The sequence below is a fragment of the Cyprinus carpio genome, unplaced genomic scaffold (assembly GCF_018340385.1).
Source record: "Cyprinus carpio isolate SPL01 unplaced genomic scaffold, ASM1834038v1 S000006800, whole genome shotgun sequence".
Lineage (NCBI taxonomy): Eukaryota > Metazoa > Chordata > Actinopteri > Cypriniformes > Cyprinidae > Cyprinus > Cyprinus carpio.
Window position 1 is genome coordinate 259228 of NW_024879386.1, and position 9015 is coordinate 268242.

The 9015-nt window shown below is 34.8% G+C and overlaps 1 long non-coding RNA gene across 1 annotated transcript; it reads left to right on the forward strand.

Annotated features, from left to right (window-relative positions):
- Positions 1 to 462: 462 nt before the first annotated feature.
- Positions 463 to 6591, forward strand: LOC122144920. The gene is made up of 3 exons (XR_006159952.1): positions 463 to 555; positions 5248 to 5421; positions 6161 to 6591. It is a non-coding gene; the product is annotated as an uncharacterized LOC122144920 (long non-coding RNA).
- Positions 6592 to 9015: the final 2424 nt, after the last annotated feature.

Here is a 9015-nt window from a genome sequence, read left to right on the forward strand (position 1 = left end):
TTTATTTATTTTAAATTATGTTACATTGTTTATAGCAGTGCACTGATGTGTGCACTGTTTTTTTTTTTTAAATCTTGCAAGTAATTGTTCTTTTTTTTTTCATTTCCAAGAATTTGATGCAATGTACTGATTGTTTACATCTGCACAAATCAGCCATTTATCAAATAATAACGAAATAGAGGCATTACATAAATAGTTTAAAAGTGCGAGGAAAAAAATAAAGGAACTACCTACCAGCATACAGAACTATGTTTGTGGATCAAAACCGGCTATTGGAAACAAAAATGCCTGCTGTTTTTTTCGTTCTTTAATAAGGCGGTCATCATAGAATCTGAGTTGTTGTATTTTTCCTTTCTGTCTTCAGGTCCCCCTGTGGGATTGCAGTATTACAGAGAAACAGTGTCTCCACATCCTGACTTCAAGCTCTGAAAATCAAACCCATCACACCTGAGAGAACTGACAAACCTGAGTGGAAATCAACTAGGAGACTCTTGGAATTTGAAAAACCTCAGTGATCTACTGATGAACCCACAATGTCAAGCTGGAGAAGCTACAGTTAGTAACATTATACTGTACAAACAGTTACAGAGAGATTAAAGTTTATACTGTTTTTTTAAAGACAACTGGACCCAAGTTACATTAGTAGCAGTGCATCTTCTTGCCTTTGTCATTGGTCATAATTTATCTAAACTAGTAAATAATTGCATTGTAACCCTTTTAAACTGTCACCCCCTTGTTTTTTTTAAAATAGGCCCATGAAAAAGTGCACTTTCCAAACTTTAAAGTGTTGTTTGTATTTTATGAACAATTTGGAAAATAGACTTGGGGGGTCTGGTTGATCAACTTTTTAAAGAAGAAAATCTGCAAGATTATTGCCAAACGTTTTTTTTTTTTCTTTTAAAAAAATTTAAGTTTTAAAAAATGGTTATAGAAGTTTAAATGTACTCTAAATAAAATTTGCTATATTAATTTAATTTAATTTTATTATTATAAATTATTTTACATAGGTTTTACTCTTAAAACTGGTATAAAATCACAGCCTTATGTGTAAATAAGTATGTTCCAAATTTGAAGTTGTTATAAAAAAAAAAGGAGGTTCCTGGTGAGGTTTTATTTAGGGGCATCATAACTACAAATAACCAATGGGTGCCATCCCAAACTGTATTTTGTTTTTTTTATTCTTGATTTTATTAAATTAAATTTTCTGTCACTAATGTCTAGATTTCTCTGTCAATATTAAACCACCTAACATGGAATCCTGAGACTCAGATCTTCCCCCCCCTGTTTCCAATGATGTTTTTTTTTTTTGTGCCAAGATTATAAAAACAGTTTTGAATTCTCTAAAGACCTAAAATATAAGACCGTAATATATTTTTTAATGTGACACTTGACACCGCCCAATAAGGGGGAGGAGACCATCATACGTTTTTAAAGTACTTTTCCATGGTAACACAATGTCCGACACAGGATGAATCCCTGGGCTTCTAAGCTTTTTCAAAATTGTATATAATTTATGATGATTAATAAAAAATTGATAGAGAACAAGGGACAACAACAAAAAAGAGCACCAAGCGTCCCACAAGTGGGAGCATTTGAAACAATGTAATGATTGACTACATGTTTGCCTCTGCACTCCTTTACCTAAATTCATTAATCCAGACTTTATGTGCCTCTAAAGCTTGCGTTCTGCAAGTGAATGTCGCTTGATCGTGCCATCACAAGAGGCACAAAATCACTTTCACAGACTTTTAATTTAAATGTTCCATCCTGGTGGAATGACCTGTCCAACTCCAATCTGAGCTGAGTCCTTAGCCATCTTCAAGAATCGCTGCTAAAAAAAACACATCTCTTCTAGCTTTATTTGACCCTCTACCTCTGCTCTGTAAAAACCAACAAGTTAGGGTAACTTAAACCGTTTTGAGGAAACAGATTCCCTTAAACCATTTAAGTTTCAAAACTATAGTTATGAGTACACTGAACTTATTTCAGTTGAGTTTCACTAAAAGAAGATATACATTGCTGTTAAGTAATTAAGTGATTAATTGAGTGATGATTGTGCATTAGTGATGGCACACCTGCTGTTAACAAACAGAATCACTGAAGAAAAGAGAAACATCAGAAACATCCCCAGCTCCACTTATTCATAACCAGACTGACTTTATTTCTGTCAGACATCTACAGAAGATCTTATTGAGAAATAACTAAGGTTTAGATCTTGATTTATTGTTTCATTTGAAGTAACCATGTTAGAAATCATTGTGTTGCTTTAGTTAGGCTCTTGACCCTTGACTTCTGTGGTGGTGTTTCTTCTTCTTCTTTCTTCTTCTTCTTCTTCTTCTACGTCCCTTTTAGACTTGGACTCTATTCATTTACTGCTTACTGTTTTCCTTAAAAAAAAAAAAAAAAACCTTACACTAGCTTTTCTAATCTTTTTGTATTCTTTGTTTTCTTTTTATTTATTATACAATTAACAAAAGCAAAAAGGACCTCTAACACTAGCTTGCTGTTATTCTTTTTCTATCTTTTTTTTCATTATATTATAAAAAAAAACTTGCTACGTGTACTGCATTAGCTAACTGAGATCCTTGTTACTTGCTCTTTAGTTTACTTTTTGATTGCTTCCATTGTCCTCATTTGTATGTCACTTTGGATAAAAGTGTCTGCTAAATGACTACATGTAAATGCAAATGTCATAAAATATAGGGTTACACTTTTTTTTAAGGTTCAATTCTTACTATTTAACAAAACATTAACTATGACCTTTGCATCAATAAATTCCTAATTTTGTCACTTTTTAATAGTTAGTAAGGTTGTACAGTTTAGGTATTGCGAGGATTAGGGGTGAAGAATGTGATCATGCAGACAATGTGGCTTTATAAGAATTACTAATAAACAGCCAATATGTACAAGCAACTAGTTAACAGTGAGAATTTGTCCCTATACTAAAGTGTTACCAAAATAGGTATAGTGAAAGAAAAGATCCAAGAAGAAGAAAGAAAGAAAGAAAGCAAGAAAGAAAGAAAGACAATAAACAACAGTTTCCAGCCCACAAAACTAGTAAACAAAAATTACAGACAGATTATGGGAACTACAGACTATATGACTGACTATACAGTTGCATCTCAATAAATTAGAACGTCGTGGAAAAGTTCATGCATGTTATTTCAGTAATTCAACTCAAATTGTGAAACTCATGTATTAAATAAATTCAGTTGCACACATACTGAAGTAGTTTAAGTCTTTGGTTCCTTTTAATTGTAATGATATTTTGAACATTTAACAAAAACGTCCACAACATCTCAACAAATTAGAATATGGTGACATGCCAATCAGCTAATCAACCCAAAAACACCTGCAAAGGTTTCCTGAGCCTTCAAAATGGTCTCTCTGTTTGGTTCATTAGGCTACACAATCATGGGGAAGACCGGTGATCTGACAGTTGTCCAGAAGACAATCATTGACACCCTTCATAAGGAGGGTAAGCCACAAAACATTCATTGCCAAATAAGCTGGCTGTTTCACAGAGTGCTGTATCCAAGCATGTTTACAGAAAGTTGAGTGGATTTAAAAAAGTGTGGAAGAAAAAGATGCACAACACACAACCGAGAGAACCGCAGCATTATGATGGATTGTCAAGCAAAATTGATTCCAGAGATTTGAGTGAACTTCACAAGGAACGGACTGAGGCGGCTGGGGGTCAAGGCATCAAGAGCCACCACACACAGACGTGTCAAGGAATTTGGCTTCAGTTGTCGTGTTCCTCTTGTTAAGTCACTCCTGAACCACAGACAACGTCAGAGGCATCTTACCTTGGCTAAGGAGAAGAAGAACTGAACTATTCGCCAGTGGTCCAAAGTCCTCTTTTCAGATGAGAGCAAGTTTTGTATTTCATTTGGAAACCAAGGTCCTAGAGTCTGGTAGGAAGGGTGGAGAAGCTCATAGCCAAAGTTGCTTGAAGTCCAGTGTTAAGTTTCGACAGTCTGTGATGATTTTGGGGTGCAATGTCATCTGCTGGTGTTGGCCATTGTGTTTTTTGAAAACCAAAGTCACTGCACCCACTTTACCAAGAATTTTGGAGCACTTCATGCTTCTTTCTGATGACCAGCTTTTTGAAGATGCTGATTTCATTTTCCAGCAGGATTTGGCACCTGCCCACACTGCCAAAGTACCCAAAGTTGGTTAAATGACCATGGTATTGGTGTGCTTGACTGGCCAGCAAACTCACCAGACCTGAACCCCCATAGAGAATCTATGGGGTATTGTCAAGAGGAAAATGAGAAACAAGAGACCAAAAAAATGCAGATGAGCTAAAAAGGCCACTGCCAAAGAAACCTGGGCTTCCATACCACCTCAGCAGTGCCACAAAACTGATCACCTCCATGCCATGCCGAATTGAGGCAGTACTTAAAAGCAAAAGGGGCCTCTACCAAGTATTGAGTACATGTACAGTAAATGAACATACTTTCCAGAAGGCCAACAATTCACTAAAATTGTTTTTTTTTTTTTTTTTTTTTTTTTTTTCTTTCTTTTTATTGGTCTTATGAAGTATTCTAATTTGTTTGAGATAGTGAATTGGGGGGGTTTTGTTAAATGTGAGCCAAAATCATCAAAATTAAAAGAACAAAAGACTTAAACTACTTCAGTCTAAGTGCATTGGAATTTATTTAATACAAGCGTTTCACAATTTGAGTTGAAATTACTGAAATGAACTTTTCCATGACATTCTAATTTATAGAGATGCACCTGTATGCCTAAGGTTGTTTGTGTATCATAATATATGACATTAAACCGCCACATGTGAAACTAATGATAATTTTTATTAACAGAGCTCATGTCGTAAACACCACTCATTATGTCAACATATGCTTCTGAGTGTCCACATTAAACACAATGAGAGAGTCAAGACGTTAGAATGAACAAATCATATTGCATTTCTGTACGGATCATTATCACAATGATTTAAACCTACTGTAGCTCTGTCAATAAGATAAATGTCAGATCTATATTTCATTTAAATTTATTCATACAGCAATGCTTTTATCCAAAGCAACTTACAATTTAGGAATACAAGAAGCTATTCATCATAAAGAGGCAAATAAACACAGGAAGCGCTCGTTTTACAATATTACATCATTCAGGTTAGTACAAGGTAGAAAAAGGGAGGATTGAGCAAAAGTGAAATCAAAGGTTTATTTATTTATTAATTTATTTTTTAATGGTCATTGTTCTTTCTATTTCTGTCTTCAGTCTGTTTATTGCAAGATTACTGAGAAACAGTGTTTCATCCTGACTTCAGCTCTGAAATCAAACCCATCACATCTGAGAGAACTGGACCTGAACCAGAATGAACTAGGAGACTCTGGAGTGAAAAAACCTCAGTGATCTACTGAAGTACCCACAATGCAATCTGGAAAACCTAAAGTTAGTATCATTATACTGTCCAGCAGTTACAGTGTGATTAAACTTTTTAGTTTAAGACTTTGGGACTCATGTAACATCATTTCTTGCGCTGCATTTCCTGGCCATTTCTTCTCCATTGAAGAAATATTCAGAAAATACTATGTTTGTATGTGTATCTGTAGAAAACAGCTAAAACTTAATGAAGTCTGACATCATTGCTGTGAAAACTAAACAAAAGTGACAACAGTAAAAAAAAAAAAAAAGTCTAACAAATGACAGTAGATTATTCTGACAGTTATTGTAGATTTATACTGGACTAATAGTACTTTCCACTATTTTTTTAATTAAGCAAAAAGTATATTTATTATATTTGTAGACTATATTTAGAGTTTCATAAAAACGACACTCTAAAATGGCTTAAAAATGATTTGATTTGATTAATTTGATGATTTTCTTGCATTAAAAAATGTAAATATAAACCATTTAAATTTTTTTTTTTTTTCATTTTCTTTTCTATATTGAGTTTATATATTCATTTACATTGGTAAAAATTCACTTATTTGTTGACTGGGGGCAACAATGGGAATCCTGAACCATGTCCTGAACCGGCTTTTTGGACATTTTTTGAGTTTTCTTATTGTATTCAGTTTATACAACAATAAGTTGAGAAAATTCAGTTCAGTTTGATTTTTTACAGTGTAGCATTTACTTATGATGCATTGGGATTTGAGTCATTGTCTTTTTTTCTTTCTGTCTTCAGTCTGTGGAGATGCAGTATTACAGAGAAACAGTGTCTCATCCTGACTTCAGCTCTGAAATCCAAACCCATCACACCTGAGAGAGCTGAACCTCAGTGGGAATGAAATAAAAAACGCTGGAGTGAATCACTTATGTGACATACTGAAGGATTCCACCACACTGTAAACTGGAGAGATTGAGGTCAGAAAACATTAACATAAAAGAATCAAAATGATTAAAATCACTTCAACAGTTTTAAATTAGAACACTAGGGGCCCGTTCTTCGCTAACTCAGTTAGCTGGGGATTTGATTGTTGACAATTTCACTTGATCTTGGATTGGTTGGTCCTTCAAAGCTCATCCCAGAGTTGCTGTCATAGGAACAGGTCCGAAAGCTGATATGCTTGTGTGTGTACATGAGCTCACACAGCACGATCACTTTTTTTTTTTTTATATAACAGCAAAAACAACTTAAATATCCGGCAGTTTTATACGTCCTACAGATAAAGAGGCAAGGTCATCATTTTTAAACTATAAAGGGGTTACTTTTATTGGTGTCCAAATCACAACAGAACAACACAAAAATTAGGACATTGTGCTTTTATAAAAATAAAGACGACAGAATGGGATGTGCTTCCTGTCATCTCAGTTTTCCATGTTCAAACTTGTTTGTGGTTGCGTGAGGTCAGTACTCAAAAAATTAGCCAAAACTTATATATTAATTTTGTGATTACAGATTTGTTTTTTTATTTTTTATTAAGGGCCTCCATTGTTAATTAAAGGGATACTCCATCGCCAAAATGGTAATGTTTTGTCAGTTAACGTCATAACCTACCCCCATGTCGTCTCTCCAAAACCATGTAAAAGCGTCAACTTTGATTCGTCTTCGTGGAACCACAGATTTCAGATATTTTGGGGGCATGAGAAACGGTTTAGGCTGAGACTGCCAAAAAATGGTAGTTACCAACTTAAGTTTACCTTCAGTGATTCAAAGCGTAACGTCATGAAGCGATGATAATACTTCTTTCCAAATCACGTTTCACCATTTTGGCAGTTTCTGACCAGTTCAATCAGCGGAACGGATAGAGGGTTTTTTACACGTGTATTTACGCTTAGGTTTTGAAAGACAACTGTGTCTGCGACATCAGCACAGTTCGCACGGCTGCACACAGACAGAAGTCAGCATCACCACCGCCTGCATACTGCTACAGAAATTTGCCATCAAAATGGCACTAAACTGATTTGGAGAGACACAGAGGAGAGGAATTGTTGCCTAACGTTCATTATCTTTGTTTTTTAGTGGATATTCGTTTTGTCTTCTTTCCCGTGTGTAAAAGTATTCTCGTCAGCTTCATAAGGCTTTACAGTTGTGAATCACTGATGGGCCGATGGACTATCTCTGACGATTTTCATACTTTCCTAGACAGTCAATGCTAGTTGACATTGTAGCTTGGCAAAGTTACTTACTGTTAGTAGAATGTCTAATGTGGACTATCCAAATAAAGTGTTACCCAACATTTTAACGTTTTGCTGTGGAAACTACCCTTAAGTAAAATATGTTGAGTATGCAATATGTTATTCCTTTTTGTCATATATGATTTTATTCTATTTGCTCTCTGTTCACAGAAGCGCTGCAGGTGGTGTGCTGTGATGATGATTTATCCTTGTTTGTTTGATGTGATTATGCTTGTTGTTTTGATGGGTTAACTGAGTAAATTAAACAAGCTTTGCTTGTTGGTTAGGGAAAAATAACTGAAATTAACGATCCCTCATCTGGTGAAAATAAACATGATGATATTTTTCCCTCTGATTTATTTGTCTATGAAAATTATGTTACTTTTTTTTTCTTCTTTTTCTTCTTTCCTGCTCTCCCTCTATCTGCCACTCGAAGGTTAAGAGGATGTGGTATATGACAGATAAAGGTTTATCGTTCTGCTCGTGCACTTCAGCTCTGAAATCAAACCCCATCACATCTGTGAGAAGAGCTGGACCTGAGTCTGAATAAACTAGGAGACTCTGGATTTGAAAACCTCAGTGATCTACTAATGAACCCACTCATGCAAACTGGCTAAAAACTAGAGTTAGTACCATTTACTTGTACAGCAGTTACAGTGTGATTAATGTTTACTGTCCAGGTAGTTTATTTTAAGACAACACCGGACTCAAGTCACGTGTGCAGTTTCTAGTTGCTCAACTGAACAACTGCTCTTCTGTTTTTCCTTCTATTTGAAAGAAGCAATCCGCAATACTATTATCTAAAATGCGTTGTATGATGTATTGAAAGAGGAGATCATTAAACTTGTTTAAATCTTTTGTTGGCTGACAAATCTTTGCGTGTGAACAAGACAGAAGTGAAAACAGAATAAAAATCACAGTGTCCACAAATGACAGTCCATTACTCTAGCAGCATCCACATTTATACTGGGACCTAATGACCAGAATCTTCTTCATTCAAAAATCTGTATTTAGAGATTATACACTCTAAAATAACATAAATAATTATTTAATATAGTAAGGATTTTTTGCATTAAATATATGATATTTAGACATTCTTTAGTGTTCATTTTTTCTATTGCGTGTACATTAATCCGTCTATTATCTACATTAATAAAAATGAACTTGTTAAAAAATTAGGACAAATCCAGACTTGGAGTTGTAACTAGTATCTTCAAATACTCGTGTCTTGGTTTATTTTCATATCATTAAGTTTCCATGATTTTGCTGGTTTATTAGTGGCTGTATAGCATTATGGGCTCATGATGCTATCTGAGTCATTTGTTCTGTGTCCTCTTTCTGTCTTAAGTCTGCGTGATTGCAAGATTACAGAGAAACAGTTCCTCGTCATCCTGATTCAGCTCTGAAATCAAACCCATCACA